Source organism: Felis catus, chromosome B1 (assembly GCF_018350175.1).
Source record: "Felis catus isolate Fca126 chromosome B1, F.catus_Fca126_mat1.0, whole genome shotgun sequence".
NCBI lineage: Eukaryota > Metazoa > Chordata > Mammalia > Carnivora > Felidae > Felis > Felis catus.
In genome coordinates, this window is record NC_058371.1 from 9,423,778 (window position 1) to 9,440,946 (window position 17,169).

Consider the following 17,169-nt stretch of genomic DNA (forward strand, 5'->3'; position numbering starts at 1 on the left):
TTCTTTCTGCTATGGGATAATATTTAGAGTCCACTTAGTACGAGCTACAGATACCAGTGCAGAGGTACTATTGAAATCTCTACAGTAAAGTTGATTAGGTGAAAATGAATGTAATTCATTTTAAAAAAAGCCATGATGTAGAATTTTCTAGATTGCTTTTCTTTCTTCATCAAATTTACTGAAAACTAGGTAACTCTTTAACTCTGCCTCTTATCACGCTTGTGTCAACACAGAAATGTACTGTTTTGCGGATATTTCCAAGACTCTGTTCCTGTGTGTATAGAATGCCTGAAGGTTCTAGGCGGGTCAACTTGCTTTTTCTCTAGCCTGTTAGTTAATGACTTCCTCAACATTAATTGCTTTAATCAACTCAAGAGACTTTTTACTTTTGAAATGTTTTCTTTCATTTTCTTGCTGTCATTAATTTCTAGAAGAAAGTAAACTGTGAGTGCTGATCTCTTCCATGAGTCTACAAAACAGGTTTTGGTAGCAAGATGATTTTTCATCCCTAGTGGACCCCAGGCAGGTAATCATTATTTTAAGAAGAGCATTGAACAAGGAACTATTCCCTTTACTCACTTGATTATCTCCCCCGCTCCCTCCTCCTCTGTCTCTATCCCTTCCTTCTTTCTGTTTATACTGCCTCAGCTCTTACTAGATTGTTGTACTAACACTTGGCCGAAAGTCTGGGCCTCGCAAGTAGGAATTGTTGGAAATAATGGGTCTCGATACATGTTCCTGGGACATTGCACTCTTATCTAACATAAAACAACTAAAATAACAGAATCAGGCATTCAAACTGGCGTTTCTGTAGCATTTTATATCTATACTATGAGTCTAACTCCTTGCATTCAGATACTTTATTTATTTGCCTATCTTTCTTGTCAAGAGTTGATTCCGAATAGCTAGAGGTTTTCTATTCTCTTTGGCGTTTGTTTTACGTAGCCATAGTATGTGTTCGGCCAGGTTAATCTCTCGTTGATTAATCTTTATTAGCAACATGAATGAGTGAATCAGTCAACAAAAAGCTGCTCCATTTTATTTTGAGGTGGATGAGAGTCAATGAGGGTATTTGGAAAGGACTTCTGGCCACAGAATTGACCATTGGTCCTCCTAGGGCTCATAGAACAACATCAATTTAGGTCCCTGCAAAATGAGACTAAACCATTTTGTCTGATTGACATATTGGTTCCCTCAGGGTTGGCATAAAATTGTTCTCTTGGTTTCTTACAGACTTGATTATGAAAATGCTCATTTTTGTAGGTCTGCCCTCTGATGTAATTACTAGACTCTTGAGTCTGTTCAAAAAAAAGAGAGAGAGAGAGAGAGAGAGAGAGAGAGAGAGAGACAGAGACAGAGAGACACAAGAAGAAGGAAGGAAGGAAGGAAGGAAGGAAGGAAGGAAGGAAGGAAGGAAGGAAAGCAATGCTGCTCCAGATTTTCTTAAGGTTTTTATTTTTGCTCCCATCTCTTGCCCCTCATAATACCTTGCCCATGAATACCTTCCCTGATGTTATAGATTTCATCCATCAGGTGTTTAACCAGTGTAATCTTTACTGTCTGGGCGTATTTAGTTAAAGTTTTAGTGTAGTGGTTTCCTAGTTACTACCAAAGAGATTGTATTTAACTTTAACCACAATACAGTAAACAAAACATGATAGGTTCTCCCCTGGTTTGAATTTGGAGGAAAGGTCAAAGCATTGTGAGTCATCAACATGTTAAAGATATATAACAAAATTCATATGTTTTCGCAAAATGTATTTAGTGTTCACTAGCTTTCCTCTTGCTTTCTTTTCCACCTGCCCCTTTTCTCATAAATATCAACTCTCTTTCAATTAAAAGAGCTACAAATCTTCGAGATAAAGGTGTTAAAGATAACCTATGTCTATTCTTTCCTGAGAATTTATCTAAAATAATGAGCTAATTAATCTTTTACATCCCTGCTTACTACATTTATACAATCTGATGATCTACTTCATTAATAAAAAACATCCTTGGTATATATCACCTCCTTTTGCCTTCAGGAGGAGTTATTAACCAAACACCTGCTTTACATGCACGCACACACACATGCATCATATATTAAGATTTATTCTGTCCTTAGGTGGACTGCATTCAGCTATCCTTGGGTCTTTTAAATCTTTTTAAATTCTGGCTTGGCTGCCTTACAGCTTTTCTTTTCATTGTTGGGTAAATATGAATTTTTTTTAGAAATATGCCAGCTAAAAAATTTCTCATGCCTTTAATTGTCAAAAAGAAAGTAGTTTTTTTTTTCCAGTGAAATGATAAAGTTGTATCTTTTGCCTTTGTCACACAATTTTTAGAAGTTCTATGAAATGATCAACCTGAGCTTAGACCACATCATGAAGAAAAAGGGAACTAATAGGGACGCCTGGGCTGCTCAGTTAGTTGAACATCTGACTCTTTATTTTGGCTGAGATCATGTTCCCAGGGTCGTGGAATAGAGCCCTGTGTCTGGCTCTGTGTTAAATGTGAAGCCTGATTAAGACTCTGTCTCTCCCTCTGCCCCTCCCCTGCTTCCTCTTTCTCAGATTGAAAAAAAAAAAGAAATTATCATCTCACAGTTGTATAGTGTTCAGAGTCAATTCACTTATAATCCAAATCTAAACTAAATACAGGGATTTAGGAATTCTAGTGATGTTACATATATATTATCAAAGTAGTTGTTTTTACTTGTGTTGCCTGTGTATCAGATTAAGCATTTTATGTGCCAGATTTCACGAGATAAATGGTTGAATCTTCCACTCGCTTTATGTGTTAATATTCTCTAAAGAGCCCAGCTGCACTATTCAGCTGAAAAATCCCATTTGTCTGGTCGTTGAATAGTGAGGATGAGGATAATTTCACTCCAGAGGATTCTTTCCTCTTGACTAATAGACAAGGGCTTCACATCTCAACCGGAGCTTCAGGAAGGCCTTTTACGGAACCTTAGCCTTTTGAACCACGGGTAGAATAATTGACCATTTCATGGCAGAAGAATCAGGTGACAACTCCTCCTAGCCGCAGCATGTACACTAAATGCAAACTAATGTTTTTTTTTAATTTTCTTAAAACAATTTTTGTTTAATGTTTGTTCTTGAGAGAGAGAGAGAGAGAGCGTGAGTGGGAGAGGGGCAGAGAGAGAAAGGGAGACACAGGATCTGAAGCAGGCTCCGGGCTCCGAGCTGTCAGCAGAGCGTTGATGTGGGGCTCGAACCCACGAACCGCAAGATTATGACCTGAGCCCAAGTCGGACGGTTAACCAACTGAGCCTCCCAAGCACCCCATGAATGAATATTTTATCAGGATGAAGCCCATGTAGAAAGATGATCCCAGGGCACGAGTCGCCCCTTTCTGCCATGCATGCGATGTAAATTGAAGCATACTGCTGTCTGGACTCTAAAGTCAGAAACACCACTCTTTTTATTCACAACAGTTCTGCTTCATCTTTCTATTATGATAGCATCAATTTAGGACCAATTGCTGAGATAGAGTCAAGAAAGTACAGAAATGTAAATATTTATACTCTGCATAAGGGCTCATGATCTCATGCTCAGAAAAGGAAAATTTTAGCTAGTATTTTCAGAAATGAAGGGTAGCCCACTGAAGACCTTTACCCAGTTGGATTTTTGTATGCCACAGTTATGGCTGTGTGATTTTTATGTATTTTCCTTTTCTCTTGTTTGTCTTTCCGCCATAAGAATGTTAGCCCACGAGGACAGGGATTTGGCCTCTCTTGTGGCCATAAACAGAGTCACTAAAATTGCATCTGAGCATGCTTAGATACTCAGGAAGTATTTGTTGAATGAACACGTCAGCCAGGGATTCAGCCCCAGAATTCTCTGCAGAACAGAAGGTGCTGTGAATGGGGAGCTCAGAAAAAAATGTTGACTAGTAGCCAGGTCATTCACTTCACAGAGCTTTGTCATCTGATCTAATTGTCATTGGTGAGCAAACGTCAGAAACATCGGTGCTAAAGTCTATCTAGGGTAAGAAGTTTTCCAAAGGCAAAGGCAAATTTGGAAATTTGACGTCTCTGCCTCACTTTTTGCGCAGTTGAGGAAGGAAGAGGAGTTGATTGTAGCCCGTAATTCTTCCTTTCATTTCTGGTAATGTTCACCTACACGTTCATTGTGCGTATCGATTTGTTTACTTTTTAATGTTTATTTATTTTGAGAGAGTGAGAGGGGCGACCATGAGTAGGGGAGGGGCAGAGAGAGAAGGAGAGAGAATCCCAAGCAGGCTTTGCGCTGTTAGTACAGAGCCCAACATGGGGCTTGATCCCATGAACCATGGGATCATGACCTGAGCGAAATCAAGAGTCGCACACTCTACTGACTGAGCCCCCGAGGTGTCCCCATTGTGCATATTGATTTAAAGAGCATTTTATGCTTGGAAAAAATGTCTATGAATTCAGAAGAAGCTGCAATAAGTCTGAGTTTTGTAGGCTATAGGGCTTCCTTTTATGCCAAACAAATTATAAGGCAAAGGTTAATGCAGTATATTTAGGAAGAAAGAATAATGCTAAAATTTGCTTCTCTTCTTCTAAGTTACAATTGCAGGAAGGATTTGCAGAAAAATGTTGAGTGTCAATTAATGACATGAGGCAATTTTAAAAGTGTTTAAATGCTTAATCTTATTGAGAACATTTTAACCTTATATTCTGTGCTAAGGAAAAGACAGTACTGTAGTGCTGTAAGTTAGGTATTTAGCATTTAAAACTTTTAAGCTAATTAACCTAAAGATGTCCAGTAGTTGTTGACTGTCTTTGAGCATGTAGTTAACAAGATTTATGTCAAAACACAATTTTATTTACTTAAGCCTAAAAAAGTAACATAATTTTGAGACAGTATTGCTGAGAGGGAGGAAATGCCTTTATATAATCTTTTCATATACTCACCAAAGTCTGTTTGGCAAAATCATGAGAACTGTATTTTCCACCTGGCACTGGCTATACTGAATGTTTATCAAGTTCATTTAATGTTTTAATGAGCTTCTTTTGGCCTTGCTATTTAATTGCCAGAGGGTGTAGTTACGTGGCTAGGGTTGAACAGCGTGTGGCGCTGTCCAAAGAGCCAGTTAGGACAATTTAGTCATGCAGAATTTTTGGCCTACATTTGTTGTTAATGTCCATCTGAAATCATGGAGGAATTGTACCTTTTGAAATGTACTTATCTATAGGATGCTTGGTTTACAATGTAATTGAAAGTTCTGCCTTTATCCTTCTACTACAACACAAACATTCAGAAATTATCTGGTCTAAACCTATATTCAGGGTGATTTTGAAATAATCCAAGACAGATGATGATCTATGTTATTTTGGTAGAGTATCCAACTTTGTTGTTCTTTAATCTTGATTGGCAGGTTGATTCAAAATTTAATCACGGTGGAGTTTTTACGTAGGCAGTTTAGATATAGTATATTTCATATCTTCCGGTATCAGATTTTAAGGTTTGTTACCTCTCCCAGTGTGGGCAGATAACGTCAGTTTTCAGAATCTCCGTTCTGTCTTTTATGGAAAAGTGGTGGTTGATTTCAGAAGCTTAGAGGTCAGAGATGGAGGTCCAGAGAGTCAGATCCATGTTTAATCATGCATGTTTCCCTCACAGAAATTCAAAAAATTTTGAGTCAACACTAAAAAGTCATGAGACAGAAGGTCAAAATTTGAATTCCCAGGCTTATCTGGAAAATTGGAAGAGCTACAAACTCAATGCCCCATCCCCCTACAGTCGTAATTGTGCAGGGCTGGTCACTGGCTGCTCTTGAGCTGACCATTTTATGACTTCCTCTTGTTGCCTCCTTGTGACATAGAAGTGTCAATTTCCATTTGTAATAGTGTTTACGAAAGTTCTGTCTTTTTTTAACTTGTTTTATTTTTTATTTTAAATTTACATCCAAATTAGTTAGCATATAGTGCAACAATGATTTCAGGAGTAGATTCCTTAGTGCCCCTTACCTATTTAGCCCATCCCCCCTCCCACAACCCCTCTCATAACCCTTAGTTTGTTCCTCATATTTATGAGTCTCTTCTGTTTTGTCCCCCTCCCTGTTTTTATATTCTTTTTGTTTCCTTTCCCTTATGTTCATCTGTTTTTCTCTTAAAGTCCACATATGAGTGAAAAGATATGATTTTTGTCTTTCTCTGACTAATTTCACTTAGCATAATACCTTCCAGTTCCATCCACGTAGTCTCAAATGGCAAGATTTCATTCTTTTTGATTGTTGAGTAATACTCCATTGTATATATATATATATACCACATCTTCTTTATCCATTCATCCGTCGATGGACATTGGGGCTCTTTCCATACTTTGGCTATTGTTGATAGTGCTGCTATAAACATGGGGGTGCATATGTCCCTTCGAAACAGCACACCTGTGTCCCGTGGATAAATGCCTAGTAGTGCAATTGCTGGGTTGTAGGGTAGTTCTATTTTTAGTTTTTTGAGTAACCTCCATACTGTTTTCCAGAGTGGCTGCACCAGCTTACATTCCCATAAAATTTCTGGTTTTTTTTAATACCTAGATATTTTTCTGTGTAAGTAAATTCTGTGTAAGTAACAAGAGTAAATTTATAAAAGTTTGATCTAGAAGATGAACATTTCAGGGAAATTGAAAAACCTATTATTTAGTGGAGGTGAATACTATTATGTATTTAACACACAAAGTTTATCTAGTTTAAAAGACTGTAATTTAAGTCTCCATTTTTAAGCAACAGTAATAGCAATGAACAACATAAGGAAAGGATATGCCATGAACTGAAAGGAAAAGGCTAAGATTTTAAGAGGATTTATCTTTTTGATGCAAATGAACACCACTACTCTGAAAAGGAGTCATATCATGAATTAAAAAAAAAAAAAAAGTCTTTTCATGTGTCTATTGGCCATCTGGATGTCTTCTTTGGAAAAATGCCTTCTGCCTGTGTTTTAGTTGGATTACTCATTTTTCAGGTGTTGAGTTTTATAAATTTTTAATATATTTTCGATATGGACCCTTTATCAGATAGAGCATTTGCAAATATCTTCTTTCATTCCATCAGTTGCCTTTTGTTGACTGTTTTCTTTATTGTGCCAAAGCTTTTTATTTTGATGAGATCCCAATAGTTTGTTTTTGCTTTTATTTCCCTTCCCTCAGGGTACGTATCTAGAAAGAAGTCGCTATAGTTGATGTCAAAGAGGTTACTGCCTGCGTTCTCCTCTAGGATTTTGATTATTTCCTGTCTCACATTTAAGTCTTGAATCCATTGTGAGCTTGTTTTTGCGTATGTTGTAAGAAAGTAATCCGGTTTCATTCTTTTGTATGTTTCTGTCCAATTTTCCCAACACCATTTGATGAAGAGACTTTTTCCTACTGGATATTCTTTCCTACTTTGCCAAAGAGTAATTAGCCACAAATGGGGGGTTCATTTCTGGGTTTTCTATTTTATTCCATTGATCTCTGTGTCTATTTTTGTACCTGTACCCTACTGTCTTGGTGATTACAGCTTTGTAATACAGCTTGAAGTTCAGAATTGTGACGCCTCCAGATTTTCTTCGTTTTTGGTTTTCAAGGTTGCTTCGCCTCTTTGGGGTGTTTTATGGTTCCATACAAATTTTAGTATTGTTCATTCTAGCTCTGTTGAAAATGCTGTTGGCTTTTTGATAGGGATTGCACTAACAGTGTGAATGGTCTTGGGTAGTGTAGCAATTTTAACAATGCGTTGTATGGAAATGTTGAATCACTATATTGTACACCTGAAAGTAATATTACACTATGTGCTAACTGACTGGGATTTCTTTCTTTTCATTTTTTAAAGTTTATTTATTTATTTTTGAGAGAGAGAGAAGGCAGGGGAGGGACAGAAAGAGAAGGAGAGAGAATCCTAAGCAGGCTCCATGTTGAAGCATGAGCCCTATGAACAGGGAAAACATGACCTGAGCTGAAATCGAGAGTTGGACACCTAACTGACTCAGCCACTCAGGTGCCCCAACTAACTGGAATTTAAGTAAAAACTTAAAATCATACATCAGTACTGTTTAAAATGGTAAGGTTAGAGATGCTTTTGTCAAAGGAAGAAAAATAAACGTTTGAGAATACGAGGCTAACTGAAAGCTCTTCCCCAAGCAGTTGAAAATAGAAAGCATGGGTAAACATACCCAGTTCTTATGAAGTTAAATAAAAGAACAACAACAAAAATACCCCTGGTTTGTGCTGTTTTTACCTACTGCTGATGTTGTGAATTTGTGATGCGTTATCAATGGAATTATGATATGGTAAGGAAATTGTGGGTGTGAGATCTATGACTGGCACACACTCTGAAATGATTTTTTGTGTGTGCACATACAAAATACACATACCTAGTTAGGTATGCATGTTGGATCATTCTGGAGAAGTTTAACATAAAGTTAACTGACTAAAGACAATTCTTAGCAGATGATCAGTTCATTTCAGACTTAATATAATTCACAATCCTGTTTAGAAATAATTAGCTGTGACATACCAGTTACCCTCAGTTAGTTCACTGATAACCATAGTTGGCTTTAAGTCAGGATTGAAACACAACTCTTGATGTCTACAGAGCTGAAGCCACTCTTCTGAGTGTGTTCCCATGGATTCAGCCATCAGGTAGTGAACTATCTGGAAGTTAGGCGATGTGTCACTGGATACTGAGAAGACTGTTTGAACGTAAAATGGAGTGAGTTCATGTCATCTAATAAAAAATTCCATCTTTGCTTACAAGCAAAGGATGTGATCAATGAGAGTGTCTCTTTGTTGTTATTCGCTATCTCAACACCTTATAAAATACTATATAGAATAAAAATAGTTACAGCAGGGGAGCCTGGGAGGCGCAGTTGGTTGTGTCCGAGTTTGGCTCAGGTCATGGTCTCACGATTCGTGGGTTCCTGCCCCATGTTGGGCTCTGTGCTGACAACTAGGAGCCTGGAGCCTGTTTCAGATTCTGTGTCTCCCTCTCTCTCTGCCCCTCCCCACAAATGTTCTGTCTGTCTGTCTGTCTGTCTGTCTCTCTCTCTTTCTCTCTCTCTCTCTCTCAAAAATAAATAAACATTTAAGAAAATTAAAAAAAATAGTTACAGCATATATGCTTTGCTTACCTGATTTCTTGTGAGTTATGCCTTTGGGAAACCCCTTTGTCAAAGATTAATCTGGCCCATATTCCATGTCAGAAATGCCCTTCTGGAATTCAACAGGACTCCTGGAATGAAATCCCTGATATTGTGGAGCTAAGGAATAAAATACAATAATAAATAAAGTAAGTAAATAAAACAGTTTCAGATTAAAACTGATAATGACCTCATGGTATTCAATCACATAATATGGCTAGGTGAGTGGAGAGCTGGGGTTAAAAAAAAAGAAAAAGAAAAGAAAAAGTAAGATTAGATATCCCTGCCTGTGGGTAGCCCAGTTCCAAAGATTAAATGCAATAGTGTTGAGATGGCTGACTTTTACAGATAACCTCTTAGTAGCTATTGTAAATATAAAAGCTTTGATGTAAAAATTCAGTGTAGAGAAGTGTCTTAGTTTGTAACTATGGTTTCCAATCAGAAACTGAATAACAGTAACGATTGCTGAGCTAAGAGACAGAGAGCTGAGCTCTGTGCCCAGGAATGCACACCATGATGCAAAGCCTGCCTCCTGCACCCGCCAGCTCATGCAGAGGAAGGGGTTTTAGGTTGGCTTTACAAATCAAAGGAAGTGATACTTACAGAAGAAAATTCTGTAGCTCATGAGATTTCAGTTTCAATTTTAAAATATGATTTCAAATAACGCTTGCTTTTGTTGCAATATAATAGTAGATACAAAGTTTGGATATTTGTGACAGTTGATATTTTTTAATACAGTTTCACCCATGTATATTATATGCCCCTCTGTATTTGCCTATAAATAGAATGTTAAATGAATTGATGTCTCCTAACATAATGCTTGGAAGATTTGGAAAAAATGTATCCAGCTCATCCTGAACATAATAATGTCTGCCTTACGTTATAAGGTACCTAGTGTGGCACCTGAGTGGCTCAATTAATTGAACTTGCGACTCTTGATTTTGACTCAGGTCATGATCCCAGGGTTTTGGATCGAGCCCCACATTAGCCTCAAGGTTGAGCATGGAGTGTGCTCAGATTCTCTGTCTCAGCTTCTGTCCCTCTCCTGCTTGTGGGTGCATGAATGCGCCCGCTCTCTCTCTCTCCCTTCCTTCCTTTCTCACTCTCTCTCAAAATAAAATAAAGGTACCTAGAAATGAGAATTTTTGGTGCTATCGAAAATTAATTTTATTCTGTTATATGCGGATAAATATGTCCTTAATCCTTTATGCTCCATCAAAGTGGTAAAGACATAGTATTCTGTGTTATTCTCAAACCATAGTTAAGAGAAATGTACACAAGACACCAGGGCTTTTCCAGAAAATCTCCTAAAATCAGCTTTTCCACCAAATTGGCAATTATTAGTCCAGAATACCTTTACTAACTTGGGGCGAGACAGAAGAAGCCACATGAAAATAATGATTATGAAGTTGTCTCTTACAGTTAGAGTCTGACATATTTCCCATATGTAGAAAAAATTTAATATTCACTTGAACTTTCTGGAATGTATGGAGAACATTGGAATATGACATTTATTTAATTAAAATATTTAGAGTTTCTTGAATGACTGTATAACCTGACTTTAATGGATAATTGCCAATTTGTGCATCCTTTTATAAAGTGGCTTCCTAAATATTTTAGTAAACTTTGAAAAACCCTCACATATCAAGGATGTTTTATAAGAAGGCAAAATTACTAAAATCAAATCTTTATATTAAATCATACCATTTCCCTCTCTGTGCAGAAAGAACGAGTTTGCTTTAAAAATTGAAGAAACAAAAAACATAGTCACATGGTTAGCACTTCACGAATCATCTTTATGTTGAATGAATCCCTGTCCATTTAGAGTCATGATCCCCTATTTCATTCTTACATAAAATGTCCCATGCTCCTGTATCTAGAGAGATCTGTTTAGAGGGAAATGCTATCCAAAGAAAGTCCTGCAAAACTAGAAATGTACAATGCCATGGCTCTTGGCAGTGAACTGATGATGTATGACCCCACATACAGACATCATTCCTATAAAATTTATAACATTATGGTTCAGAGCCTATTTAACCGTTAGAACAAATCATGTTAGTTGTCCAAATATAACTCAAAATATTTTATTATTTATATTTCTCTTTGGCACTGTGCACCAACATCAGTGTTATTCTGTCAGGGTGGAAAGAAGAGACCTATAAAATCTCCTCCACATAGGAAGAACTCCTCAAGAAATGCACACGTCTTCACCAAATACAGCAGCAGAAGGCCTCAGAATTTGTCACTGATGTCAGGATGTTAACGAAACACAATGATCTCTTAGATTCTACTCTTTCACTTGTTTTCAAGATGGCTTAAAGTTTGTTGTTTTCCTCTCTTTACACCCTGTCAGTGAGGTGCCTTCGAGCAATTCTGATGGAACATTGTGCAATACCGGATAGGAAACATATATTTATTAAAATAAAATAAATTGATCTATCAAAAATTGATGACTGCCAATATGTTTTTTTTTTATATTGTCTGTTATTGTTTACTCTTCAGTTTGGCAGAACTGATTGGAAAAAAAATGTGTAACCAATTTATTTCTAATTTTTAGGAATCTTTTGTTGCTGTGGACTTAAGCTCATTTACATTAAAAGTATACCTTCTCAAGAAATTGGTTCTCCATTGTTGTCAGTTTGTATGCCTTGCAATCCTGTTCCTTATTTTTTTCTTCATTACAGCTTGCCAAAGGCAACAATTTCAGTGGGCGTAGTGCAGGGAAAATGGGGGAGAAAAAGAAATACAATATAACAGAATAAAGTGCTTTAAATTCCAGTGGGAAAATAAAAATGATTTGTGTTAAAGGTTAAATAGTCCCTAAACCATAATGTTACAAGTTTTATAGGTTTTGATGTCTCTATATTCATGTGCAATGTATCATCAATCCACAGCCAAATACCACTGACATTGTATATTTTTTTATCTCTGCAGAACAATATTTGGATACCACTTACCTCTGAGGCAGTTCTTTTGGAAATTATAAATATATTTCTTTCTGGGGATCAAAAGAATACACATCAAAATGAAAAATGGAGTGTGGAATCTGAATTCACAGCTGGTTTATGCAATCTGGAAGGAGTACAGGATTTCTCCTCTTAGTTCCCTTCTCAAAGCTTTGTAGATAGAAGCCTAAAATGATACATTTGAATTTTTTTATTCTTCTTCTCTTTTCTGGCTCTGTAAATGATTGCAATCAATCAGATTTTCTTTGTTCAAGAAGAACCATGAAATTCAGTACGAATTTTTTTTCACATGTAATTTTAGTTATACACTGGGCAGTGACTGACAGCTTAACAGTGTCCCACTGTGGCAAGAATATGTTATTTTTGGATAAATATTTTTACGTATGAAAAGTTAACTAACAATAGGTGGATTTGTTTAAGTCTCCTTTGAAAATAGTTTTGAAGGATATAAAATTATATTTTGAGTATTATTTTATATCTATATGAACTAACATAATCGTTTAATGAAACTGTGAAGACATACTAAAACATTCCCAATAACAAAAATAGAAATTTGAAGCAAAGTGATAATCTCTTTCATGGTAGCTTGTAAGGTCTAAGCATTTTCAGGGCAGTATCATTGCCTGTTCCCCAAGCGCCACAATAGTTACAAAATGACTTTTAAATATTGACAAAATAACTCTATTACTAATAAAAATAAATAACAACAGTATGGTGGATTATATCCAAACTCTGATGCATTTTCTAGCATTTAGAAGGAAAGCTGTGTTCATCAGAAGTTTTGGAAATACACTGTTTCTATGAAACCAACCTAAATATAATCTGGATTTGCTTGAAGATTTAAAAATTAGTGTAATCCTAAACTGTAAATGTTTACTATTGAATATTATTTTCCAGTTTGATTTAGCTCTCACACTGAAAAACTTTATCTTCCTAAAATACATTTAGTGTAAACGTTATTATGGTTAAAAAAAAAAAAAATGGTACAGATCTTGGGCATTTTTTCTCCCCTGATATAATCACTCTTCTCTCTGGATGATGAGATGAGAAATCTATGTCAAAGAAAATGTAAAATGTAAAACTAAACGGACATATTGTTTAAGGACATTTCCAAGACAACATTTTTGGAGCTTTTTGGTCTGTTTACTAATCCAAATGTACTTGCGTGTAGAAACATCTTTTTTGCGTGGTTAGAAAGAGTGCTGATTCCTCAATTGTTCACCAACTCAAAATTCTTTGGTTTGCCTACCATGTGCTAGGTATGAATTATGTGCTGAAAAATGAATGGGGAGCATTGCACCTGTGTGGTTTGGCTCATGGCTCTTTCAAGGTGTTGTTTTGTGTGGGGAATAACGAACAATAAACCTGAATTACATATAAGTGTGATAAGTGCTGCTTCGGAAATGATAAGGTGAAAAGGTGGAGACCGGTTGAGGAGATTAATATTAACAAGGTGTTTTCTCTGAAGAGGTGACATTTAATATGAGACTTCAATCATGAGAAGAAACCAGCTGTGTCAGGAGAATAGAGAATAGAGTTCTAGGTAAGGGACAGAGAGCAAGTGCTTTCCCTAGACAGGGGAAAGTGCTGGTCTTCAGCCATGCGGAAGGAGGTTATAGATGTGGACATGTCTACATGGCAGTAGATGGGAGGTTCATGAGAGAAGGCAGCCCAGGACAGATGAGGAGAGCACTTAACTTTGCATGTGGAATTCGGATTTTATCTGATGAATGGAAGGCTTTTTAAAGATCTAACTCAAATGCTGTGTCTGTGGCTTAAAGGTATTATACCCCTGTTATTTAATGGAAATTATGTCATTTATAATTTATAGATGTGTAGTATAAATATAATTTATAGAAAAAAATGGTCTAGGTTGGAAGCATCCATTGTAGTAAGTTGGAACATACAGGCTTAACATAAAAACTCAATCATTGTTTGTTTTTAACATACTGAATTTAAGACATCTCTAAGAGAGTATCATTTGGATTGGTGGTCTTACCGTTTATAACAGTCAGTTTGGACACATGCATGTAGAGATTACCAGTCCATAAATGGTGTTAAATGACGTTTGGGTGAGAATCACCTCCTTTCGAAGGAGAAAGCTGATGGAAAGAGGACTCACACACACCCTGGAAAACGTTAAAATGTAGAGGTCACCTATTAGAAGAGGAAAAGTGAGTCTGATAGAGTCCCTCTATTCTGAGGAACAGAAATAGCCATATATGTGGGAATGGATCATATTTCTTACAAGCATTTAAGGAGTCACAGGACAGGAACGATTTGCCAAATAATCATTCAGTGTTTGCTGAACCTCCATGTTTGAATCCGACAGAGCCGTATACGCGGTAGGCAGAAATCCAGAAGAGTCTGATCTTGCAGGAGACTGGTGGAGAGGGTTTCAAGCAGCAGTGGTTGACTTGATCAATACTGAAAGGTCAAGGAAGGTGATTACTGTAAATGGTCACTTGGATTTGGCTACATAGAGTCACTTGCGATTTTTATGTGGAGAAGCTTCTTCAGTGGCTCAGGGAGCTATGAGCACATTGAAAATGCATACAGATGTGAACAGGCAGCGGGGAAGAGCAAACCGCCCCCGTGTAGTGACCAACAAAACAAACAACATGCTTTCAGTAACCCTCCAAGTCTTCGCTTTCATCTTCGTGAATTAAAACCGGAAGGATTTAGGTAGATCGCCACACTCAATAGAAGTAAATCAGGGGAGAGGTGACTCAAAGCTCCAAGTTACAGCAAACACATTCTATGGGTGGCAGGATTATGTACACGATGGTCTCAACAGGCTGGAAAGATACAAAAACAATTTACTGTCTTCGTGTCAGGTTCCCACATTTACAAATGGAGGCCTCCTGCCATTATTCTTGGCATTTGATGATTTTTGCAAATGAATATTCCAAAAATCTTGGCCTTCTGAACTCTGATACCTTGTCTTTATTCACCTTAAGAGCATACCTCTGGCAGTAGCAATAGGTATAATGGTTATTAGTTCTCGACCTTCTACCATATATCAGACAATAATCCATTTGTTTTATCTGATTTAATCCTCGCAGCATAATGAGTTAAGATTTATCTCAATTGTGTGGATGAGGAAGTTGGGACTCGTGAAATTAAATGAGTTGCTCAAGCTCCCAAGTATTTGTTCTTAACTCTAATTTCACCTCCAAACCCCACATATATTCAGACGAGGATCTGTCTTCAGTACTTTGTCTTTCTTCATATGCCAAGCTGCTGAGTAAACCAGAATCACACAGCTAGCTGGATTAGTATATAATTTCTGCTTTATGTCCTGTATGTTAATATGTTCTCTATAATTTCACCTGGCTGCTTTTTTTCCCCTTGGTCAGCTGTTCATTCTGTTCTCCCTGACTGAAAAACTTCTCTGTTCTCCTCAGGCCTCTGGTCCACATATCCGTCATAATCTACCTTCTCCCCAGCTAATCTCACAGGGGTAATTGAGGCCACAGGATTTTAACTTGCTTTGATACCTATGTCTGTAAGAAATGTGTTTTTGGGGCGCCTGGGTGGCGCAGCCAGTTAAGCGTCCGACTTCAGCCAGGTCACGATCTCGCAGTCCGTGAGTTCGAGCCCCGCGTCAGGCTCTGGGCTGATGGCTCAGAGCCTGGAGCCTGTTTCCGATTCTGTGTCTCCCTCTCTCTCTGCCCCTCCCCCATTCATGCTCTGTCTCTCTCTGTCCCAAAAATGAATAAACGTTGAAAAAAAAATTTAAAAAACAAGAAATGTGTTTTTACCAATATTCCTTCTCCTCTCAGAGACTCAGAGGGAGAAGGGCCCGTTCAGGATTTGATTTTTTCCCCTGCTCTTATTTCTGTATGAAGTCTACTTCTTTGAATCCATTCTTCTTTCGGCAACTATAACTTGTGCTTCTAGGCCCTGCTTACCTATTTCTTGTGTGGAATGCTCGGTGGCACGAGTATTTTCTCCACATTCCCTAAGCGCAGTCATTTTCCTATGGTGTTAAGGCTGTATCTTATCCACACATCCTTCATACTTACCATCGCATTGTAAATGAGGTGAATGTATCTGAATATCTGAAACAGTAATTGCCTGATTTCCTTTCCGAAGTAGTCTGACTCTGTAGGACTGGTGTGTGACTTACAAGTTGGTGTTTGATAAATACTGCCGTGTGTTACAGTGACCATCTTTGATTGGAAACCACAGAGTCATGGGAAGAACCTGCATTGAGGGCTCAGAGAAATAGGTCGAATTTCATCTCTGAAATGTATTACAGGAGCAGCTTTCCACGAATTTCTCAAAGTGACCAACGCTCGGTAATAAATCATCTTGTCTGTGTCTTCAAAATAGATCCTTATCCTTAGCAGGTCTTATCATGTCTCCCAAGCCACCGTGATCTCTCATAAGGTCTGTTGCACCCTCCTGATGGAACTGACTCACACTAGCATGCCATATTATATATTTCCTTCTAGAACCGGTAGATTTCTTTCTGGAAAAGTCGTGTAACGCCGTTCTTCCCCTTCACATCTTCCATTGGTTTCCTTTGACATCAAGAATAGGTTCCAAATTCTTCACAGTGGCCTATGTGACCGTCTATGATCTGCTGATCTGCTACCCTTTCCAATTTCTCCTCCCTCTCTGAGTTTTCCTACCTCCTTTTCACTTGTTCATTCCACTGCAGACACACTAGGCTCATTGCTGTGTCTTGATGAGACCAAATAAGCTCAGGCTGTAGGACCCTTGAACTTGTCCTCTTCGCTGAGACTGTTTCCCCTGAAGATAATTTAGTGACTGTCTTCTTCCCTTCGTTTGTATTTCTATCCAAAAATCACCTCCTCTGCGAAGTCTGAGCCGGCAGTCCTAAATAAGTGTGCCTGTACATCACACTCATTCTTACTAATTACCACCTCATATGTTATACGTTTTCTTCCAGTTTCGTTGTTTTCGTTAGTTGCCCTGACTGGATGGACAGAGGAACAAGAAGTGAATTTAAGCATCTGGAAATTTCTGGGCAGGAGATGCGTGGGGGATTTCCAATGGGCAATGGGGTAACACTGGAGAAAACCAGCATCGTTATTATATCTTTCCCAGTAGAATCACTCATCCTTGCTGATA